Source organism: Eucyclogobius newberryi, unplaced genomic scaffold, assembly GCF_026437365.1.
Source record: "Eucyclogobius newberryi isolate DKJ021-1_F unplaced genomic scaffold, fEucNew1.0.hap1 SCAF_2, whole genome shotgun sequence".
NCBI lineage: Eukaryota > Metazoa > Chordata > Actinopteri > Gobiiformes > Gobiidae > Eucyclogobius > Eucyclogobius newberryi.
In genome coordinates this window covers 43,503,740-43,529,288 of record NW_027315834.1, presented here as the reverse complement: position 1 = coordinate 43,529,288, position 25,549 = coordinate 43,503,740, and the positions used below count along the sequence as shown (strand labels likewise).

Genomic DNA, 25,549 nt, shown 5'->3' with positions numbered 1-25,549 from the left:
GAGAGTCGGCCATGTTGGTAGAGGTGAGGGAGGAAGGGGCAGATGGTTTGGGTGACTCACACTGCTATATTCCAGTCACTACTATTAATCATGCTATTTCAGACAGACTATAGATATTAGAAAGACATGCCTATTATTCTCCAGGATTTGTTGTGAATTTCAGAGGGGGCAGAAGTACTGAAAATCTACATTCAATATCTTATCGGACATAATATTTCTGATAAACCAATACGGGGAAATACTATTGTTCTACAGATACCTTATCAAATGGGTATTTTGTTTTGATATTCTTTTTTTGTCTTACCTCCGGAGTCTACAAACTATGTAAAAACGTATAGTCCAGAAAATGCTGCAATTATTTTTCCTGTTTTAATGTTTAAGTGTCATGTTTTAACAAGCTATGTTTCGCATTTTAATGTGTTACACATTGAGCTCATATCCAAAGCTCTGAATGTTGTTGTTGAGAGGACTGGTTGTGAATGAGGTTACAGAATTTTTAGGATGGACTGGTCAAGATCGTACAATTTTCCCTGAATGTTTTTATGAACTTTAATATCAGCCCGCCCAGGGAATACAGGTGGGAATTACAATATATCTCTCTTAAAGATGAGATCAAAATTGAACTTTTTGGCCCTAAAAAGCAAAACACTGTGTGGCGAAAAACTAACTTGACACATGACTGTGAACACACCATCCCCACTGTCAAACATGGAGGTGCAGCATCAAGCTGTGGGGTCAGTATTAGATCAAACCCCCGCTGCCTCACGGAAGTCAGAATTGGCTCCTCGATACGCTTCAGACACTGGGTTTAGGTTAGAGACAAGAGAGCGGATGTGGACCCAAGAGAAAAAATTCTTGCCTGAGCTGTATCAGCGGGACCGGTCTCGGTCGCCGCCATGTTGGGGCCAGTAACTTCCGTTTGGGTCGCCCCCATATTGGAATTCTGACTTTTTTGAGGTAGCGGGGGTTTGATCTAGACTTAACCCAAGCTGTGGGGCTGCTTTTCTTCAGTCGGGACGGGGAAGCTGCTCAGTCTATGAGAAGATGGATGGAACAAAATGCAGGGCAATCTGTAGAAGACTTGAGACTGGGGTGGAGGTTCACCTTCAGCAGGACAACTACCCTAAACATAAAACCAAAGCTACAATGGATTGGTTTTAAATAAAACATACAGTATTAATGAGTTAGAATGGCCAAGTCAAAGTCCAGACCTAAATACAATCTGTGAATCTGAAAACTGCTGTTCATAAACAGTCTCCATCAAATCTAACTGAGCTTGAGCTTTTTTACAAAAAGAATGGGCAAAAATGTCATTTTGTAGGTGAGCAAAGCTGGTAGAGCCATACCCAAAAAACGTTCTGCTATAAATACAGAAAAATGCGGTTCCATAAAGTATTGACTCAGGATGCTTTTTCTTACTGCACTTTTCAGTGTTTTTATTTTTTTAATTTTAATACGTTAATCACTCTCACAACACACCAGCATTTTATTGTACATGTTTGTACTGGTAGGGGAAACCAAAGTACCTGGAGGAAAGCTATGTGGACACAGGAAGAACGTGCAAACTTTACGCAGAAAGGCCCCATCGGGAATCGATCCCAGGACTTTCTCGCTGTGAAGCGACTGGAACAATTACTTCCAAATTTAATTCACAATGATCAGACAGAGATTTATCAATAGACGACAAATGCAAGATAACATAAATTACATAATTAATCATATATAAATACAGCAAAACAAAGCTGTAATAATTAGGTTGGGTGTTTTATTCTGTTATTTGGCCTTTATTGAAAGTTCTAAACAAATTTCAGATAAATGACTTTGTAACAAAAAGAGGGGTGAGACAGGGCAGTGCTTGGTCCCTCCTCCTGTTTGGACTATTGGCCCAATCTATTAGACAATCAACAACAATTTATGGTGTTTGAATCCATGGAACATTAAATTGCCTGCAACGCAGATGTTGTTATATTTTATTTGACCAAAACAGAAATGGCGATACCAGATGGATACAAATTAAATGTACAAAAAATGAATATATTTATAAAAATATTGCCCAGGTCTCTATATCTATTCCAGACTGAACCAATTTAAATAAATAAATGGATACTTTTGGTGGCAGGCAAAAAGGCCATCACATAGAAATTGATGACACATGCCTCATCAAAATCAAGGACTTGACTGACATAGTAACAGACATCAGACAAATGGAGAAAATGGACATTCGCACTTAATTTGGAAATGGACAAATTTGATAGACATTGGACTTAATGCAACCATGGTTGTGTTTGCTGTATAGTTGATTTGTATTTCATTTCAAATTCCACTCTCCGGTTCTGTTCTGTTCTGTTTTTTATTTAATTTTTTTTTTTTTTTTAACTTGTTAGAATGTGAAACATAACTCGTTATAACATTAAATGATTATGTTTTAGGGTACGGTTTAACTCATACTCTCATATAAACATAAAAAAGTGCCCACTTTGTTTTGCACTGTCAAAAAGCATGTTTTTTACTTTTTATTGTTCCAGCATCTCAGTTATAAACCTGTATGCCTGCCTGTTAACTCCAATAGCTGTATATTAGAACGTGTTGCTCTAAAATTGTGCCATTCACAGCTACAGCAGCAATGCATCTGAGTTTCCACTTTTAATATAACTTCCCAAAACAAATGTTGTTCCCAAAAGAGTGGATTAAGATTGTTGATACCAACTTGGAAATGATTTATGTGCTAGATTTATTAAATATTTGAGCCCTCTTAAAATAATGAGATCTTGTTCCACAGACTCAGCACGTTAAAGGGCAGAAGGGTTCTGGAACATAATTTTCTCACACTTACCCCAACTTCTTTTGAAGTGACAGGATTTATAGGCTCTTTACACACCACTGACTATAGTGGCTTATTTTAAGGTCTTCTAATACACTTTTGAGGGAAGCTAAATTTGGTTAAATATAACCACCAATGATACCAGTACCAACTCCCAAACAGTTTCTCTCACATTACCATATAAAACAATTGTCTTTTTTCATTTATGTTGTTTTGTGCTGGCATTAAAGGTCCCATAACATGCACAATTGACTTTTCAGAGCTTTTAACCTTCTTGCATTGCTATTTGTGCTTCATATATGTACCCAGAGTGTTTTTGATTGATTCCCGCAGTTTTTAGCTATATTACAGACTATCTCCTTTCCTCGGATCTGTAAACTGAGGGGGGTGGGTGCAAGACCGCGTCATAACCCCAGGTACACGTCACCCTCCCCCTCACCCCTCTCCATCCCCCTCCCGCCTGCCCTCCCGCCCCCTTCCCCCCGGCTCCGCTCTGATTATTTACCAAACGAAAACGTCCTGCTGCAGTCGTCGTGGTACTTCTACTGCGTGCACTTCAAACTCTTTTTTGCATTTTTTTCTGCATTTTTGCAGGTATAGAGCCCTGTGGTTGTTTTATTGGAAAAAATAGTGCTTTTGTCAAAATTTCCCCAGCTCATCTTTTTCAAGACTGTGGTGATGCTTTGAACATGAGGTTTGCAGTCAGGTAGTTCTCCCCGGCCATCATTCAAATGGTGGGCATACACCCAAGTATTATTTGGCTGATTTACAAAACGCCAATCCAAGCAATTGCTTAGTACTCTAGAATCTGACCACAGAATGGATTATCTCTTTGGCCTCGGTTTTAAATCTATTGTGTTCATTTTCTGTGTTGACTAATCCTGCATTGTCCCGCATTTTAGGCGTCAGTGCTCAGAAAATGTCGGTTTTCACCTATCCCCTGTGGTTTTTTGAACAATACACTCTTGGTCAATCACAAATGTTCTTAAATTATTCAAATATTAAGTTTGACTGCTATTACTTGAGTACCACTTCTCCGCAGCAGTTTGTTCTTACAGCGTTTCAGTAATGCCTGTACTCCAGCTTCCACTATTATAAATACCTTATCTCTTTAGGAGAGCAATGTGTTTTTCTAGTATCTAAGTAACATTTCATTCAATGTAATTTGTCTTTGGGCTGACTCAGATGATGTCATATGCCATCTCTTTGGCTTAAAGTTTTCATCCATTCCACTTCCATGAATGGTGCAATCATACAGATGAGGATCACTGCAGCAGTGAAAGGGCTCCCTCTCTTTAGCAGATATCCGCAAATGTTACAAATCTATCTTTCCATCTATCCATTCAAGTAAACACGGGATGTGAAATTAAGCTTTTTTTCTCATTAACTGGAATGTAAATTTTTGACCTCAGTTTCAGGGGAAGAGTCAAATCAGTAGATGCTAAGTTATGTTTTTTTTTATGAATTATTAAAAAAAAAAAAAAATCTTCATGTAGTTTGCGTGTCAAAGAAAAATAAATAACTTCAAATTGTATGATATATATATATATATATATATATATATATATATATATATATATATATATATATATATTGTATATGTTGTCAAACTCTCCATTCCTTTCACAGCTGGACAAGTCATCAATAGCAGGACTCGACAGTTAGGAAAAAAAAGAACAGTTTTGCATGAAGAAGTCCCATAGTTGATCACAAATCTTTTCATCCATGAGACAGATTTTTTTGCTTTGACGTGAGTAAGAGCAGCTGAGACCCTTATATATTTCTAACATGAGGCTGTTCTGGATACGGTCCTCCAAAGGGACTATTTGTCAATATTGTTTGGAATATATTATGTACTGTAAAAGAATAATCATAGGACCCCTAGATGTTGTTTTAATAATGGGAAATCAGGAGTCAACCAATAAAGAAATGGTCAGTGATCTGCAGCGTTCACTGCTATTTACGATTCCAGGCTGGGATAAAAGAAGAGGATGGACATCTGGCTTAAAACCTAAACCAAACTATTAAAAAAAAGAACGATTTGCTATGGTGAAGCTTATATGAAAAATACAACTAACATATTCTTTTTAGAAAAGATTATATGACCAACGGTTATTTATTTTTGTGATTGTCCTTCACTGAACGTGTGGTGCCAGAGGATCACTCTGATGAACGCTGAGAGTAATTATGCAGTAGTTTCAGTATTGTGCAATTTAAAATCTGTATTGATCAACTCCCATAAAAATGAAATTAACTTCAACAAGAGGGTTTTGTAATCATCTGTTATTTTTGTACAGCAAATAAATTGTGAGCTATTGTGCCCTTAAAGGAAATTTTGACATTAAGGTATACATTTGTTTCATACAGTGTTTGTGCCAAAAAAATATAATTCCGTTTCCTTTTAGAGTTACTCATCTAGTCTGTAGTTCTACGCTTAGAGAAACCGAGAGCCCACCTATTATAGATGGTACTTGTCCCATCTGCTTCTTAAATAATCTCTTTTTATTATAGCCCCTGGTCACAGTATACAGTAAAAGCACTGTAATTAATCTGTAATGATGTAACTATTTTTTCACTGTAAAATTATTAAATTTAATGTGCTTCAGTTGGAAATGTATCAGGTATAGTTTCACAAGGAATTTATTAAAGGGCTGTACAAGTATAAAGAGAATGTACTGTACATCAGATGCTTTAAATAGTATTTAAAAATATAAAAATGACAGCTATGTAATGCGCTCAAATGGGTGACGGTTAGTAATACAATATTTTAAGGTACTTTATTAATAACTCCTAAAGGAAATGTATTCTCTGCATCTGTCAGCCCAGTGAAGGACTGACCCTCAAGTCATCACCTTTTAATTGAAAAAAGAAAGTGAAAGAAAACTTTTGTAATAGGCAGTTACCCCAAAATTACACCTTAAAATAACTTTTGTAATTCTACATTGGTCGTAGTACTGGAAGTGCGTCACATTGCCAGTGGCCTGAGATGCTCTGTGAGATCACCTTATACGCACAGGGTAGTGAGTATAAGGTGATCTCACAGAGCATCTCAGGCCACACATTTGTATGAGAAGAAAACAGCTACACTCAAAACATGGAATATGCACTAAGTAAAGTTAAATTACGGGGTAACCAGGAGAAGAATTAAGTGTGAAAGCTTTAAAGCTACTAATTTATTTTAGATTTCAATTTGAAGTTAAACTGTCAGTTTGCTGTTTGTCCGCTGGATGTTTGTCAAGAAATCCAGATGAGGCGATCTTTCCAGACAGTGAGAGGAGCAGGTGGGGCAGAGCCTCCATGGCTCCTGTTCAGAATGTGCCTTATTCACAACACACATGCTGTCGTCATCACAGAAAAACTAACATTGGTGGAGGCTGTGACAAGGCCAAAACTCCATGATGGAGGGTTAGTGTGGAAGAAGTCCTAACACAGATGGTGCCAGGAGCCCTGATGGAACAGAGGAGTCAGAGATCACCTGCTCCCAAAAGGGCCTAATGCAAGCAGGACATCCACATCGATGGTGTGAGAGACACGGCTGTATTCTTATCAAAGTCATCTCCACAGGACAGGGTTATACAAACACAAGTAACAGTATGTTTCCGCCATTTGCCCCTTTCATGTAGGATTTGAATCAGTTTTTTTGAAGCAACAATGTGTATAAAAAGTCCAAATTCCACTCATTCAACTATATATATTTTTTTTAAATTCCCCTCAAAACTTAACAATTTGTTATGAGGTGGTGCTGTGTCTTCACATCTGCACTGGACTTAGAAATTACTTTTACTCTAATTATGTTTTCCTCATAGGTAACAGTCATACCCTGCAACAACATTTTTGGAATGTGAATTTTGTGTTTTCCAGGTTTACACTATCAACAGTGTTGCTTTATGCTCTCAAAAAAAAAAATGTGAAAGTGAAAAACACAGACTTTGTCTCTCTTACCTTGTTAACTCTAAATTTAGTGATGGCAAAAATGCTTTGGAACCTACGTACACTCAAGAGTATCGTATTTGGTCAACAGCAAACCTCTAGATGGCACACCAGGGCAGAGACGGCATCCAGTCAGGCAGACAGAAGAGTGAGAGCTGAAAAATATTTCAGTGTCTCAGCAATCAGCGTTCCGTTGTGTCAGTGGCAATAAGTATTAATCCAAAATATTTAGTAAAGCATTTAAGTGAACATATTTAAGAAAAACAATACTTTGTTTGACACCAGATTATAGATTTGAAAACTCTTGTGTACTAGTAACGTTCAAATGCGAGGTTGATCTGGTTGTTTGCTGAAGTATGCAGCTTATATTTTGGATGTATGGTAATAATTATTAGCTAACCTGTGCCATACGTAAAGCCAGACGTCTGTTAGCGCCTCTGTTTCCTGTCTTTTTCACTTGAGTTATCTTAGAAAATGAAACCTATTACATCTAACTCCTTTTCATCCCAATTTTCAGTGTCTTACTATCATACAATTTTTTTATTTCCCACAAAACGCAATAAGTAAGCTTAATATTCCCAAGTCAATCGATCAATTCTTTCTCTAAAGCTGGTTTCCCTCCAGCCCAGGACATACAGTTCATACATGTTGTGCCAACCAGGGTCTGTGGACGTCTCTCTCCCCATGTTTATGCAATAACTCCATTGTTGGCCAAGACCAAGAATGCCCCCACAATGCGTTGATAAAGCCCCGTTCAAAGAGATTGAATTATATGGAGATAAGTGTGTCCTTGAGCATGACTGCAGATAACAGATTGGAGTGACACAGCTGACTCTCTTTGTTTTGTTAATTAAAGATGACCTCATCGCTAAAAATGGGCGCCGCGCAACTCCTCATCACGAGCCTCACCATCAGCAGATTGCAGAAAGCAGGCAGGGGGCCAAGGGCTTTTTGAATTCTGTTCCTTTTTTCCAATTTCAGTCTTTTCAAATTTGCATTGTTAATCCGGTATTTTCTCTCCTCCCCGCAGGTCTAGACTTTTATGCTTCTGTCCAGCACAGTCTCGCCCCTCCTCAGTGCAGACATGGACAATTATAGTTCTGTAACTATAACTATAACTCAAATTAATTAATTGCACACTGTGTAATGTCTCTTACTTTGAGAAGTTTATAAAATACTAATATTGAAGCATATCTTAAGCTTCTAATGAATTACTTACAATAAAACAAAGAAAAGATAGTGGCAAAAGTTTCTCTGCAGTGTACTTTGTATCATACAACTTATGTTTTTGATATGACTGCAGTATTGCTTATCAATTTTGTTTTTATAATTATTATTAAAGAAGATGTAATCCATCTGTAATATTTTTATATTTTAAATGCCAATCTAAAACAACTTTGTCATCGTTATCACAACAAACTGCTGTGTTGCCGGACGATATTACCGTAAGATCAGTCTCTGGCAGCCACTCTTTGCCGCACTTTTCAATATTTATGAGTGTTATCTACTGCCAAATAAGACACGCTTCTCTTTCGGATACTGCAAACAAGTTATTAAAAATTGTTCTCACCAAATATGACTGAGAAATTGTCAAACACAAACATCACTCCAGATTTTATGACACAATGAGACCAAAATAAGGTCAGCAGTAAAGAAAAAAGTCTTCTTGGTATTTTATGTCAACTAAATTACCCTGTATATATATATCTACTTAAGAGCCACAGGATGCCCACAGTTGCAATTGTGGTTTGATTGTAAGACATGTAGCATGTGTGTCCTCTAGTCTATAGGCTTGCAGCAGCCCTTTGCATATCCTTGCGTAACACAGCAGTAAAGGTACAGGATGGCACTCGAAATCAATTCATCAATACAGTGCAGCATCACAGTAGGACACAAGGCAACTGGCTGTTAAGACAACAAGGCTATTCTTAGTGCACACCCAGGGGAGAGAGAGAGTCACAGTAACAAGAGCTGGGAGCAATGAAAACAGACCACACACACGACACATCAAAATGGTGGAGAAAGACACTGGGAGGCTATTGAACCCATGACAAAAGAATGCAGTGTAGAGAGATGGGCATGGCATTGTCCATAAAGCAATAATGGCTGTCTCTAATTGTGACACTATTAACTGAGAAGCAACGGCTTGAGACTGAGATGTAGAAGATGCAAACATAGGAACTTTCCTCGGCGTGACGGTGCAACATGAAACAATGAATAATAAAATAATAATTATAGCAACGTCTATAGGGACAAATGTGGCATGTATGCATTTAGAATTTACTAATAAAATGAGGTAAAAAATAAACTGTCTCGGTATGTACACAGATATTTACACAAAATGTTTCAGATGGTTGGAAATAGTGCAGAAAGTGAACTGTGCGTGAATAGTATTGGTTGAATAATTGTTCAATTGGCAGGTGTTAAGGGTTCATGAGTTCCATGGCAGAGGGAAAGAAACTGTTCTTATGGCAGGAGGTTCTGGTCCGGATGGACCGAAGCCTCCTGCCTGAGGGGAGTGGCCTCCTGCCTGAGGGGAGTGGCCTCCTGCCTGAGGGGAGTGGCTCAAATGGTCCATATCCAGGGTGAGAAGTGTCGGCTGTGATCGGACCTGCTCGTCCCAGAGCCCTGGAGACGTACAGATCCTGCAAAGATGGAAGTCTGCAGCCGATCACCTTCTCAGCAAAGCGTACAATGCGCTGTAGTCTCTGTTTGTCCCTGGCTGTGGCTCCAGGAGGTGGAGGTGAGGATGGACTCAATGATGGCCGTGTAGAACTGCACCATCATCTGCGCTGTCAGCTTGGCTCTCCTCAGCTGCTGCAGGAAGTACATCCTCTGCTGGGCCTTCTTGATGAGGGAGCTGATGGTGGGCTCCCACTTGAGGTCCTGGGTGATGGTGGTGCCAAGGAAGCGGAAGGATTCCACAGTGGTGATGGGGGAGTCTGTCAAGGTGAGGGGGGGCTGGGGGGCTGTATACAGACTCCCGTTCGAGATGTGTCGTCCGCAGAGCTGAAGTCCACAAACAGGATCCTGGCATAGGTTACCAGGGAAGACCTGTTGGCTCTGTAGGTGAACTGCAGGGGGTCCAGCAGGGGGAGGGGAAGGACTTGAGGTGGAGCAAGACAAGGCGCTCAAATGACTTCATGACTACAGACGTCAGATCCACAGGCCTCTGGTCATTAAGTCCAGTGATCCAAAGAGTGATGCAAAGAGTTATAATTTATAAAGTGTTTAACATTAGTCAAAAGACTAAAAAACAAAAATATCTGGCATCACATAAAATTTTAGGATCGGGAAATTCCACTTGCTGCAGTAGTGAAGTACGCGTCGATAAAACGATGGTAGTTTGATAGACCTTGCTCACCTCTAGTCCCTGAACATCCTCCTGGTATGTTTATCAGTAGAAATTATGAACTCTCCAAATAATGTCACCTGTCGCGGCATGTTTGTTTACTCAATCCACATGGTCCACGGGCCCTACGGCACATCCCATTCAACCGCCACGCCAGCACCATGCAGACTCAACTCGCTCAACCAGGAACTCATTCAAACAACATTTCTGATTGGCTGCAGTAAATCGCTATGCACGTTACTAGTGTTCTCCCCAGGATTTTTTTAAGGGATGGTAAATATGTCTCATACAGGGTTGCATTTTCCTCCAAGGATGCTTTAACGTACCTTCATTATTTCTAAATGTACATGCACCGTAATCATACTATTACATGGTGTATAAACCTACATATTACATGGTGTATAAACCTACATATTACATGGTGTATAAACCTACATAATACATGGTGTATAAACCTACATATTACATGGTGTATAAACCTACATAATACATGGTGTATAAACCTATCCACCATCAAGACATTTGAATATTGGCTACCCAGAACTTAATGGAAATGATAAATAAACACAAAGACATAGTCATTTAAATGTATTACCAATGGACACTGTATAATACACAATAATGAAAATGTGTGCAGTTTTAGCTAATAGCAGTATAATGCTGAAATAATTTGGATACATCAACTCTTTTTGGCCTTTTCATCCATTGGACAGAGGCAGCCTAAGTCAAGACCATCAGGGTTATTTGGAGCTTCAATTGCCAGGAGCATCAGGTTATCCAGCATCTATTTTGACAGGGAATTCCTTGACTTGGTCTTTATTCTCCATAAAGTGGAGAATCCCCTCTCACAATATGAAATTGTGAGATGACCACATTGAGATAGTCTCAAGAGGATGCTATGGTGAGAAACTGATGTTTCTTGTCCAACCTGTAATTGTCAATTGCCTGCATTTAGACCTTAGACATGCTGTCAAAATGACAGAAACAGTACTCGTGCTTTCCTTTCGGTGAGAATCTCTCGGCTTCTGTGATTGGTCGAAACCTCATGCAGGGTTTGTTTTGGTCCTTCTTCCGGGCAATGCGTAGGTTTTCCAACTTTTCTGCGCCAGCCGCGTTGGCGACGGCGGCGCTCCCCGCACCCGCCCACACCTGCCGTGCTCCCCGTTCTTAAATGTTGTATGGAGGATTTTTTGTGTGTGTTTTTTTTCTTCAATATTTGCTTTTTAATAGACTAATAAATATGCAAATGGCTTGTTAAAAAAAAGGTAAAAATCCATCAAGTGTGGACGTGGTTATTAAATTATGATACCATGTCACCTATTGGGCGTTGGCTGGTCAATCAAGTTTGGAGGGAATTCTGTTTGGAAACACCATGTCAAAGTAGCTTGTCAATCAAACTCACAACGTTCCTAGGGTAACTGACTAGACTGCGTGCTGTAGTATATTCATCTCGTTTCCTCCTCACTCGGTGGCACCAGTATGTTTTGCATATTCCCTGGGACTAGTTATTACATTGTGGAAACCACTTGTGGACGATTTTAGATAGTTAATGTTAATATTTATTTTTAGAAGGGCACAATCTGAGTCCTGTCCAGCAAAACATCACTAACCTACTCAGTCTCGACTCTATGACTTAACTATACTGTATAAACCAAAATGATTTTGTCCGGTTTAATAAACAAAAATATCAAACCAATTAATCATACATTTGGTTACACAGGCTATGCCTGGGCTCAACTTTGTTGAAAGAAGCGCTTGTGTTGAAATATAAGATTTGATTAATTCTCAAATAAATCAAAGGTGAACCTCAGCTACATTTAATGCCAGACACTGCCTCTGAACGACGTCTCCGGGTCCACTTTTTGGACCTGGAGATGTCGTTCGGATGTGGGTCGAGTCCTCCTCTGAGCTTTGTGCAGGGTTTAGCATTTGAAGATGTTGACAAGTCCAACAAAGCTGCATGGTCCTGAGGTGTTTTCAGGAGGAAATGTTTAGATCTTTGCTAATGAAAATGACAGCTTTAGCCAATGCCTGAATGCAGCAGTGATAGACAAAGGAACAAAGGAGCCCACTTCCCCCCATGGGGGAGGGGCACCTTGGGGTCACCGACCACGAGTCCTTGGTGGTGAAGGTCCAGAAGCAAGATCGAGTGAGAGAGTTTGCAGTGGTCTTTTTATCTGGCCTCAGAGGTGGAGCTTAAAGTGGGAGTGACCATAAGACTAGCTTTAACTCTAAATTGTATTGTTTCTAATTTGCCCAATTTTAACTTAAACTAGCACAATGACCTGCTATAATCATAACAAACTATTGCAACATTCGTAATAAACACACATCATTAGCAGGTAATGAGGAAATGTACATCATGGTAAATATGGCATAAACATAACATATTTCAAACACAGTTCTTAAGGCATCTGTTTAACGAACATGGTTTAGTTACAGATTTAGATCACATAGTGAAACACTGAGTCAGTTTAAATGTGAATCATAGCAATTTAAGAACTTGGTCTTTGAGAACGTTTTCCATCCCAGGCCTTACTGGCAGATACCAAACGGTTGAGCCATTTGAAAGAAGTTGAGATGTGTAATTTTCTAACTGGTTAAAAAGGTTTTGTACCAAATAGAACTGACCCGAGATTCAAGGTCTGGATTACAAAAGGTATAAACGTTTTTCACCAGATTGTAGACGATAATCACATGAAAAGGTTTTATATGTTGAAAGAATAATTTGGCTTGGAGAAACAGGACCTTAGTAGATATTTACAAATATACAAATATAGAGTTAATATAACCAAGAAATTAAACAAAGTAATGTCCCTCTGACAAAAATCTTTTTATCAAAGATTATAAATCCAAACTTTTAAGGGGAATAATATCTAAACTATATAAATGCATTCCTTACCTGGACAGCTACTCTATTAAATATATTAAAAACAACTGGGAAAGAGAAGGTAACCTAATTTTGGAATTTTATGTTGGAAAAATGTCATGTCAAAGTGCTCATTATTCACAAGGAAATGTTGACTATTGGAGAAATTTTGGCAAATCCTGTTGGTCAAAAATGAAATGAACTGCAAATATCAATGCACTGCAGACTGTTTTTATTGTTGCCATCGCTCTGAACTTTAGAACTGTGTACTTGGGCCTCAAAACCCCTGCCATGGACAAAATGAATGGATATCTTTGGAATGTACATTTGGCGGCTGGAAACAAGACCATCACAAATAAAAGGATTACACAAACATCACAACAATCAAGGCCTGGACTGATGTTGTGACAGACCTCAGACAAATGCAAAAAACTACATCCACACATTTAAAAAAGAAAAGAAAAATGAATTTGTCCCATGGAAGGAGAACAAGGGGATTTTGGCTGCAGTGGAGTGCTGCTGTCTCATGTGATCGCTCACATCACAACCCAACTCATTTTGCTTTGTTCTACAACTATTTCTCTTTTTTCTTATTATGAAAGATCTTTTGAAATGTACAGATATTATGGTGCTTTGAGTACGTCGTCTATGTAAACACCTCCATCTGCGTAAGATGTTGTTTCCTCCAGTGCTGAAGTTCTTAGTGGATTCTTTGAGCTGTAGCCTCCTATCAGCTTGGACAGTTTGTTACGATGGCAGACAAGAATCCATGAGCAGTTAGCTGCAAAAGAAAAGGAGGAGAAAAGGAGCAAAGCCAAACTAAAGTGATTCTCAGAGATTCTTTCCTGTAATGGTGTGCACAGAAGCAGATGAAGGGTCTAGAAATACATTTGATGTATTATTTAAAGCTTGAGTGTGTGTGATTTTTATTTACACACATGTGATAGGCTTCGAGATGTGAGGAGCCGAATGCACCAGCTGGTCGTATATTAAGTCAGTCCTTCTTAAGCCGGGTTTAGCTATGCCCAACGTAGTGACTGGACTTAGGACCGAGTGCACTAACTCCATTAATATGGTTGGCCATCATGATCACAGGTCTTAACCTGCGCATTCACCAGAAAACATGGGAAACTCAGCTTGTTGCCTGGAAAGAAAATAGATTCTCTAGTTTGACAGTGTAAAATAGCATAGCATTAAATGATTAGTCACTGTCAGACCTTGTCACAATAAAGCTATAATAAATTAAAATAAATTCTTCTGTAGCTGGAAGACATAGAGGCCTTTATTTTGTAAGTGTCAAAGGTGTTTAGTTGCTGTTTGTGGAATTGCAGAGGAACTTCAGTGTTGTTTAGTTTCATTCTTGGATTATTTTATAGTTTTTAGTCTATAGACGGTACAAAAAAGCACATTTAGTGACAGTGTCTGTGTAAAACAAAGGGAGCACGGAGCGTGAACGAAGAGTCACCACAGCCCCACTGAATAAGAGCAGACAGAGCCACTCCGAGGCCCCTGGGACTCGCTGTTTACATTTGACATCGGCCACATGCTGCTGCTCTGTCTGTCGGCCGCTGCCCGCACTTCTCTTATGTTGTCCCTGCTTCATGCCTGCTCCACATTGGTCATAAAAGTTACACCTGGGCGTCCGGTTTGAAAACACGCACATTAGGAGGCGTCACTTCTTAGGCAGCAGTGGAGGAGGGGTTAGGGGCACGCATGTGCACCATTTGAAAAAGACTAACAGTCGTCAGACTTCTCTTTCCTTGGAAAATCCTATATAAAATCTTTAAGTATGTTACTTTCCACCACTGAGACAGGGGAGTGTAGCGTGAAAGGTGGTAAAGAGCAGACATGCAGCATATTGTGTGATCCAGGAATCGATCTTACAACGCTAAGGCCGGTTCAGAGCCTTGTGCATGTGCTGCTACTTAGAACACTCGAGTAACGGGCAGCACAAATTTTGAATTATTCTACATCAGTTATCTTTGACCTCAGTGGATATTCTTGGCATTTGTAGCTGACATGGTACTTTTAGTGGCAGTTGTAACTTGTTGCAAGAATTCAGCACAAAATTAAGGTGACTGTTGTTTACTCCAACATTATTTTTGTCTTCTTCGCAGATGACGGATTGACTTAAAAATAACCCAAGTTTGTGGATATATTTTGTTTTACCTTTACTCTGATAGTTTTGAGCTATGTCATTCTGTAGGAGTAATATGTATCATAATATTCTTTACTTGACGTTTGGCGCCTTCCAGACCGTATCAAATGAATTCACACATTTACATGCTAAATAACATGCACATGTTTATCACACATGTCATCTCACATGGAGGGATACATAGTTGAACGTGGTGGGACATGGAAGGACGGACTCTGGATATTCAAGCTCATCAACACTAACTGCAATAACAAACATTTTTATCAATTATAACACGCAGAAGGAGATTGGATTAGCTTTTGAGAATTCATGAGGCACCAATAAGAAGGGACATTCTCTAAATAAGCAGTCAGGGTGAACACAGTCAGTAGGGATTTGAAGCTGGACAATGGCTCCAGGCGACTTACATTATTCTTCATATATTATTTTGGTATTTCAAAGTTTCTTCTTTCTCATAAAAAATCTGTGTTCTACTATTATGTATTCTCTGTAAAAATAGTATATTTGAGTTCATCTTTATTTTATCAGGCAAAACATTACCAACAAATTATTATTCACAATGTTGGCCTTGTAGAATATAAATAACCCATTAAACTGTATTTCTAGCTTAAAGTTGTGATTAATAGCAACCTACATTAAACATTTCTTGATTAATTTTGACATGCATTACTTACATTAGTCTTTTTCAGTGCTGTTTCTCCATAAAACTACAACTTTCTTGCAAATGCAGTCAACGCATCTATTGATGAAGCGCACCAGTGGATTCTAATCTCATATCTACTTCATGATGGATGATCTCATTAAAACACCCCTTGTAATCTTGACAATTTACAATAGATTTCCATGTGTTGTGAGCACTATTTTATCTAATGATGCATGAAAGTGTATGTTGTATAAAGCCAGTTTAACAGAAGTGGTCTCTTGTAGGTTTGGCTGCTCCTTCACTTGTTTGTTGATAAGAAGCTTGTGTTTGTTTGAGAATGAGTCCATGTCGCAGATGTCAGGTCTGTAAGCGGTCAACAGTAAAACAAAAGAGCAGAATAGGGTAATGTAAGGACAAGCTGGCAAAAAGTCTAAACTATAGCCTGACGACTGAATATGACAGACATTTCTCATGTAGACAAAGTATTTGCAAAGTGGACATCATAATGTCCATCCATATTTAGAATGATGTGATTAAATAAGGACACATCGTTTGTTTCCCAAAACCAAAACATAGCATTTCAAGACACGCCAGAGGAAAATTAAATGCAGATTTTGGCTTAAATCTGTGCAATATATCAAAATCCATTATTGCCACAATTTATACTGAAATTGGCTGGACTTTTGAATGATACATTGCTCCATACTAAGATTTCAAATGAACAATGTACAATGGATGTACGTCAACAGTGATAAACAGAAAAGAACAATGGACATTGTTTTAATGCTTATCATATTCTACTGTATAGTAAAGTTCAGGGTGAACTTGAAAAACCTAGAAGAGAATAATTTATTCAATGTGTAAGCTGTAGTAACTGTTAGCTCCTGGTTGACAACTTTGGCACCAAGTTTTTTGACCAATCACCCACTTAATGAGACATTTATACACCAATATAGATAGTTTTATATTATTAAGGAGACTATAATCTATAAAATGATTATTAAAATATATATTCCTTTCAAATGGCACATACAGTATTTCCATATGTGCTTGAGTTTTCCCTGCAGGAGACATTTCTATGACCTGCACTGAACCTCACTTAAAATATGTGCCTCCTTCCTCCTAGTTCCTTGTTGAGCTGAAAAGGGTCTAATGTGTGAACTCGCTGACCCCATAGATTTACACGTTCTCTCTCTCACACACACGTACACACATATAAACAGCTAATGGCCCAAGCAATTACACTGTGCCTGCATTCACTGTAAAATTCAGTGTAAAAGAAACTTTTTTTTTCAGGAAAGTCTGTTTCCTAACATAAGACAAAATACCACTGCACCACAACTTTTTACTATGTGCTTAATGTTGCATTGTATACGCCACTTAAAACTCCCTTTACATTTTCATAATTGTATTTTGGATAATCTGGCACCTCCCACTTGCTAAAAAGCTTTAAAAGGTGGAAACCCACCATGCACTTTTAGTTTGCTGTTAAAATGTGAGTCAATATAGGTCAGAAGCTGTTTCTGTTGTGGCCAAATCTGTTGCACAGATTGTCTATGACATTGCTTTGAACAAATAAACTTTCTTGTATTCTCCAGGGCTGCTGCATCATAGCTACAAGGCCATTCATGGGTTAGAACTAAAGTAGTTTCCTCTCTACCTCTTCATCCCGTCATGATACTTTGCTATTATTTGTGACTCTTGCCACTTTACCCAAGAGGTCATCTGGCATTTACCATCAGGTTTTAATCACAGGGAGAACACACAAAATGGCTTTTACCATAATAGAATTTCAGGGACCTTAATGTCTGCCAGCTGTGCTTGCTGTTTTGCCCATAGTATTGACAGAAAAGTTGACGAACCACAGACCTACCCTTGTGGAACCCCTGGGCTTAAATTTCCTCTTGTGTGTCAACTGGGATGTGCACTTCTGTTTGGTTCCTGGGTCATTTTGACAAATATGGTCAAGTATTTATTAAAAAAAAACAAAAAAACTCACGATTGAAAATGACTATTGGGTCATCCCATTTTTTTGGTCAGTTGAAATTGTTTTTAAATGACATCAGTAAAATAAATCAATGGATTTGGTTGACCCTGAAATGACATGGCATGTGTAAAGCGGTTCATCCATACAACCTGTAAAAAAAAAAGCTAGCTCAACTTCCAACAGATGTCTACAGTAACAAATTCAAGATTCCAGATTCCAGTTTCAGTTTATTTTTATGCACACATAAAAACACAATACTGTTTCACAGAACATACTACCTACAGTGAATTTTTTTTTTGTTTTTAATTGTTAATTTTACATTTCTACAGCAACAATCATTCTAATTCCTCATCATTCTCAATGACCTCATGGACTCTCAATGACTATCCCAATTCCTGATGCAGAGGTGTATTGAGGGTAAATATATGGCAAATAAAAATCTGCTTCTTACAGTTAGGAGTGTTTGTGTGGTGACCCCTCAAATGATTAAGGCTCTATTCATTCTAAATTGGGTTCATTAAGGCAACATGTATTGTTATACTGCCAGTGAATTTTAAAGGCTGAAATGATTGAAACGAATTCATGAGTCTAAAGGTGTGGTCACACCAAATTAAAGGCGGTGTGGACGATTTTTCGGCGATTTGAGAACGCAGGGGGAAGTGCGCATGCGCACTCCCCCGTGCGACTGATACAACACGCACGTGCGTTTGTTTATTAGCGCAACGGAGCGCATCGCATCTCTCGTCTCCCGTAGATTTCTGTCCACTTCTGCGTCAGCTCGAACTGTCTTTCTCCGTCTTCATTTCACGAACGATCGGGACACGCACTGGAATCGCTTTAAATTAACTTGTTTTGACTTTATTCGGCTGGATTGAGTGTTTTCGTCGTGTCGTTGCGATGTGCCTTGGCTCTGAGTCCCCCGGCTCCGGCCCCGCCCCCCGGCCGGCGCCGTACCGCGTTTACACAAAGGAGGAACTCATGAAACTACGGAGAACAGTCGTCTTACCCGGAGATCGTCACGTTATCCCGGCGGACATCCTAAGGAAAACGCAACGAAGCAGACGGGCTGGACGTAAACTCCGAGAGAAGAGAGGAGAAAACAGGAAGTCGGTTCCCGCCGTAGTCATGGGTAACGTGAGGTCCCTTCAAAATAAAATGACGGAAATAGCGAGCCTCATGCGGTCCCAGAGGATTTATAGGGACAGCAGCGTCTTGATTTTCACAGAGACCTGGTTAACAGCAGAAATGCCAGACTCTATTGTAGGTTTGGACAATTTTCATCTGCTGCGGGCGGACAGAACGAGAGAATGCTTGAAGAAAAGAGGAGGAGGTCTGGCGGTGTATGTGAACACGAGCTGGTCCAAACCCGAACACTGCACAGTGAGGGAGCAGCTATGTAACAGGGATATTGAACTATTGGCTATTGGCATGAGGCCATATTATCTGCCCCGGGAGTTCTCACATGTGATTTTGATCGCAGTCTATGTGGCCCCGTCTGCCAATGCTGAAAATGCTTGTGAAGCACTGCTCTCCTGCACTTGTAGGCTGCAAACACAGCATCCACAGGCTCTCTTCCTCGTCTCTGGTGACTTTAACCACGCTTCTCCCTCTTCTGTTCTACCAACATACACCCAGTATGTTACCTGCCCCACCAGAGAGAATAGAACATTGGACTTGTTTTTTGTCAACACCAAAGAGGCTTATTCCTCTTCCCCCCTCCCTCCCCTGGGCAGCTCGGACCACAACCTTGTACATCTGAGGCCTGTGTATGAACCCATCGTGCGCAGGCAGCCTGTGGTGTCCCGTGAGGTGAGGATGTGGTCTGCTGAGAGCGAGGAGGCTCTGAGGGACTGCTTCAGCACCACTGTCTGGACTGAGCTTTATGACCCACATGGGGAGGACATCAACACCATCACAGAGTGCATCATGGACTACATCAACTTCTGTTTTGAGAACATTGTTCCCTCCCGGACGGTGCAGTGTTTTCCAAACAACAAGCCATGGATTAACCGTGAACTGAAGGCTCTGCTGAAGGAGAAGAAGAGAGCCTTCAGGTCAGGGAAAAAGGAGGAGCTGAGGACTGTGCAGAAGGAGCTGAGGAGGAAGATCAGGCAGGCTGAGGCCGGCTACAAGAGGAGGATGGAGGAACAGCTGCAGCAAAAGAACATTCAGGGAGTGTGGAGGAGCCTGAAAACCATCTCGGGCATCTTCAAAATCCCCCCTGCCCAGACAGAGGGGGATCTACAGTGGGTGAATGATTTAAATGCTCACTTCTTGAGGTTTGATCGGTCACCCGCCCCTCCCCCTGCACAGCTGCATGCTCCCTCTTCCACAGCTGGACAATGCCCTGCATCTGTTCCTCTTCGCTTATCTGCCCCGGACCATCAGCTCCCCACTTCGCCTGGACTCACCCATCCCCCCAGCACACGGTCCCCCTGCCAACCACTGACTGTCACAGCACCACAGGTGAGGAGTGAGCTGAAGAGGATTAAAGTGAGGAAGGCAGCAGGACCTGACGGCATCAGCCCCAGGCTCCTTAAGTCCTGCGCAGATGAACTGTGTGGAGTTATGGAGCATGTCTTCAACATGAGCCTGAAGCTGAGGGTGGTACCACAGGTCTGGAAGACCTCCTGTCTGGGACCTGTGCCCAAGACACCGCGCGCCAAAGACCTCAACAGCTTCAGGCCAGTGCTTCTCACGTCCCACCTGATGAAGACACTGGAGCGGCTAGTCCTGGACCACCTCCGCTCCACCGTGAGCTCAGCCATGGACCCGCTGCAGTTTGCATATCGGTCTGGCATCGGAGTGGAGGATGCCGTCATCTCCCTGCTGCACCGCTCTCTCTCTCACCTGGAAAAGCCTGGCAGCTCTGTGAGGATTCTGTTCTTCGATCTTTCCAGCGCCTTCAACACCATCCAGCCGCTGCTCCTGAGGGACAAGCTGGAGACGGCTGGTGTGGAGTATGACCTGGCAGAGTGGATCCTGGACTACCTCACAGACCGACCCCAGTTTGTGAGAGCCCGGAACTGTGTGTCTGACACTCGGACCTGCAGTGTGGGGGCGCCCCAGGGCACTGTCCTCGCGCCCTTTCTCTTCACCCTTTACACTGCAGACTTCAGACATGACACGGACAGCTGTGTCCTGCAGAAGTTCTCTGACGACTCTGCCATCATCGGACTCATCAGGGACGACGATGACGGGGAGTACAGAGGACTGGCGCAGGACTTTGTGGACTGGTGTCAGCGGAACCACCTCCTCATCAACGCGGGGAAGACCAAGGAGTTGGTGGTGGATTTCCGCAGACGCCACCCCACTGCCCCCTCACCAGTGAACATACAGGGACGGGACATTGAGAGAGTGGACTCATACAAGTACCTGGGTGTTCATCTGAACCACAAACTGGACTGGACTCATAACACAGACGCACTGTACAGGAAGAGCCAGAGTCGGCTCTACCTCCTGAGGAGACTCAGGTCTTTTGGAGTGACAGGGCCACTCCTGAAGACCTTCTACGACTCTGTGGTGGCATCAGCCCTCCTGTACGGTGTGGCCTGCTGGAGCAGCAGCATCACAGAGAGAGAGAGGAAGAGGCTGGACAGAGTCATCAAGAAGTCCAGCTCCGTCCTGGGCTGTGCTCTGGAGGTGGGGGACAGGAGGGTCCTGGCTAGATTCACATCTATGCTGGACCATGAGTCTCACCCCCTGCAGGACACTCTGTCTGCTCTGGAAAGCAGCTTCAGTGAGAGACTGATCCACCCTCGCTGTGTGAAGGAAAGGTTCCGTAGGTCTTTCCTTCCTGCTGCTGTCAGACTTTATAACAAAAACTGTTAGTACTGAACACTCGCAATACTGACCTAACCTAATACTGATGTGCAATTCTGTCATATGTGCAATTGCTGTTGGAATTCATGTGCAATTCATGTGCTGTCGTGACACATATTCATGTGCAATTACTGTCGTGATCACATGCAATGGTATTTATGTATTTATTTATTTGTCTATGGGAGTTCTTATTTATTTATAGGAGATCTTCTACTGAAAGTGTTTTTCAGACTTCCTATAAGTGATCTGTTCTTCTGTATCTACCTCTGTATCTACCTGCGTTGCACCAATGAAATTTCCCCATGCGGGACAATAAAGGAATATCTTATCTTATCTTATCTTATCTTATTTTGCCCCGTACACTGAGGGAACTATATTATGATAGATCCATGCGCTTAGGCGCGCGGAAACGTGGGGACAAGCCTGACGCGGCTGCAGGTGAGCGGTAGGTGCGTTTTATGATTGATACGTGGCAGGACAAATGATTTATCCACGCCACGAGGAAATATGATGAAAAATTTGCTGAAAAAAATCGTCCATACCACATTTAATACATGTGTGCAGTCCCTGCCCGAGTCTTCAGGGGGCGCTAAGCAAAATCTGTCTTGTGAAAAAAATAAATCATAGGGAAGAACACAGTAGCCACAAAAACATCTGTCTACATGTATCCTAGGAATGTGGTATCCTCCACATAAAAATTTGTTTTTCTAAAATGTTTCTTCTTGTTTTCTGATTAATCTTACTATTATTGGCTAAAGTAGAATGTGGACATTTGTAAACATTTGTAATCAAATGTTGGATACTGCTGGGGGGGCTTCAGCGCCCTATGCAGCAGCTTAGTCTGCTTAGCCTGCACACGCATCCCAGTAATAAATATGCATAAATGCCGACCATTGACACAACTCATTTACATGTCAATGTGAGTCCAGTAAATATGGACAGCCATCATTCTTTTACAGAAGCCAGCCAACAGGGGCAATGTTTACAATGTTGTGTTTTTCACTTACTAAGTGAACGAAAGAAACGAAGCATCAAAATGGACACATTCACTCATTACATTCACACCTCAGATCACAACTCTTCACATTAAGATTTATTTTAATCTAGGCTCCAAACAATTTTCTGTAGTGCATATAATCCAGCATGGTGTTGTGTGCTAACGTTAGCTGACCAGAATCTTCTCTTCCCCACACTGACACTTTGATCCAAAATAAGTCCTGTCGTCACTCGTGTGATTTGTGCTGATGCTAACTTTTATTCTTGAGTTTGTAGCTGAGTTCAGAATATTTAAATCTAGTGCTGGAGAGAATGGTCAGAGCGACACAAACAGGAGCGTACTGCACAGAGAAAAGGAGCTGTGTCAAATATTGGGGCATTATTACGTTAGTAAATTGGAATAAATTGATGTAATTTAGAGAGTCTAAACTTTACAACAATGTATAACATGCCCCGGTAGAATATCGGCCAGAGTTTGGCTGAAAACTGATAATATTAGCCCTAGTTATAAGTAATACTATTGATATTTGTACAGTATAGTTTTGAGAATATATGTTAAAGACTATCAGGCCTTAATAATCTTTTATTTGCATATGTTTATCCCTATACAGTAGTTATGTGCATTCCTTCTGCAACTAATCCCTGTTATTGCACTACATTTAATGTGTTCTGTGATATGACAGTTAAAAGGGTTTAGCCAGTGTATCCTCCTCCTGTCTACCTAAATAGATAATGGTGCTATAAGCCACTGAAGAGCCGCGGGGCTCAACATTTGTCTTTTGTTTAGTCTCCCTGGGCCTCAGAAGTGCTCCGCTCCCAAAGTAATGGGTACATGACACAGGGACACATGCGCAGCTCACGCCTCGTGCCTGGCCTGAGAGGCAGATTTACCAACATTTGTCTTTATGCAAATGTAACATTGTGGATTTCCTTGTTAATAAGTGTTTGAACAATGAAAAATGCATGTTCTCCCCGTGTATAGGTGGGTTTCCCCATTAACTTGTCTTGTCCTCCAAATAAGTTCTAACCACGCTTAGTTAAAGATCTGGAGATGGGTTCCTGCTGCTCCTAAATGGTTTCCCAGTACAATTGAAGTTTAGGTCAAATGAAGAGGACAGATATTTTGGAGATGTGTACCTTAACCTCCGGCCTGATCTTGTTATATTTGGTGGCTTATGTAAATCCCTGGAGGAATGTATTTTGCTCTAAATTTTGGCGCCGTTCTTTATTGGGTTTATAGTTTTGTTTTTGTTGAGCATACTGTGGTCTTGTGCTCCAACAGAACACTGTAAGGTCAAAGTGTATGTTTTTGTCTGATTATAATACCATTCACTACCATCACCATTCCTGTGTGGAACTCCTTCCAAAACCGTAAAAGATCAGAGCACTCTCTCGTGCTGCTGATGACTGCCTCAAGCGTGTCTCCTCTTAGTCTTGGTAAAACAGCAGCAGTCTGGCATCCAATGGGCATTCTTTTAGTGTTCAACAAAGGTCAGGGACGTCTTGGGTTAAATCAAGTGAGCTCCATCAGCTCACATATAAACAGCACCATTTATATTGAAAATACAGTAAGTTGTTTGATCAGATTCAAAAGCAGTTTAATTTAATTTTTGGGGTTCTGGGTTTTTGAATAATTGCTCACATTAAATGGATAAGTACCATTATATCTAATACACAATATTTATTGCCAAAATGGCTTTCTTGTTTGTGTTAATATCCCAGTACTGTATCCTAATCCTGTGCTGTTCTCAGCAGCAGTGTTATGTTCAATGCACATACAGGTAAATACAGTGTGGGTGGCCTGCAAAACTGTGATGCTGTAAGATTATAGTAGTGAACAACAGCGTAATAGCATTACTGGAGGAGGAGAAAACATGACAGAAACTCTTCGAAAGAGCATTGCTTTAGCAGTGCAAGAATGTGTTTAAGAAGCCTCCTCTACACAGAGCGCCTTCTGTGAAAAGGTCAAATCATTCATTCGTGCACTTCTTTTTTCCTCTCCTCTGCAACCTTTATTCACCATTCCCCTGTGCCCCAGCAGCCAGACTTGCTCTCTGTGTTTATATCTTGGCCCATGTATCATAAGCTAAAACGAAGCTGCCCTTTACCTCTTGTAGAAATAGTTGGAAATCCAAACGTTTGCAAGCTTTTAAACTGTTTTGACAGCTCTCTTTGCTTTTTTCCATCACCCCCCTGAGCACTGGAAACTGCGGGCCGTGCGTATGCGTGGAAATGGACAGGCGTGCGCCCCATTTCCCGTAAACTGACATGAAAGATATTTCACAACTTGTGAAGTAGTGTTTTGTGAGACGCCAGGGCGCTCAGTCAGATATCATTGTAACACTACCAACTACCCATAAAGGAACCAAATCCTGTTTTCCTTCAGGACTGTAGTGGACGGGCACGCTGCCAGAAAAAGTCGTGTTTAATTTAGCCGCGGACTCAGCACTGGCAAAAATGACTCCCACCGGACCACGCAGAGATGAAGCACACAATACCAGTCAATGGCCAAGGCTCTGAGGAGGAAAATGCAGTGTTCCTTAAAAAGAAATTCATTCATAACAAAGTGAATTTGAACTTTTCTCGTCTCGCTGTTTGACTTTGAAAAAATCTTACGTTTAGGCAAAAACTGATTATACTTATAACTATTTTATTATTATAATTATTGATACCTGATAAGAATTACATTTAAAGGTATTAACTACTAAACAAAACACAATAAAACACACCTGTTTTAATTGTATACAGAATGATTTCAGTTTGTAAAATGTATGCTACATACAGATATTCATATCTGTTGTTCACCACTAGGGTCTCTGGATATGATCTCAGATGCTGCAGATTTGGCTACAACTTCAGCAGGATTCTTTTGTTCGTCTGTCTGAGATGTTGTTTGTCTTGCACAATCAGCTAAACAGCTGATTGTGCACGTGGGTGCAGTGGACATGCGGCGGGAACAGACTGAAGTTTT

General features: G+C 40.8%; 1 protein-coding gene and 1 long non-coding RNA gene across 3 annotated transcripts in view; one reads left to right on the top strand and one right to left on the bottom strand.

Moving 5' to 3' along the window:
- The window catches only part of LOC140366921 (uncharacterized), a 262,861-nt gene extending 252,216 nt beyond the window's left edge, over positions 1-10,645 (bottom strand). The window contains exon 1 of the long non-coding RNA XR_011928091.1: positions 10,587-10,645. This is a non-coding gene — a long non-coding RNA (uncharacterized lncRNA). The remainder of the gene's footprint in view (positions 1-10,586) is intronic.
- LOC140366915 (astrotactin-2-like) overlaps positions 1-25,549 on the top strand; it is a 259,612-nt gene that overhangs the window by 212,579 nt on the left and 21,484 nt on the right. The window lies entirely within an intron of this gene.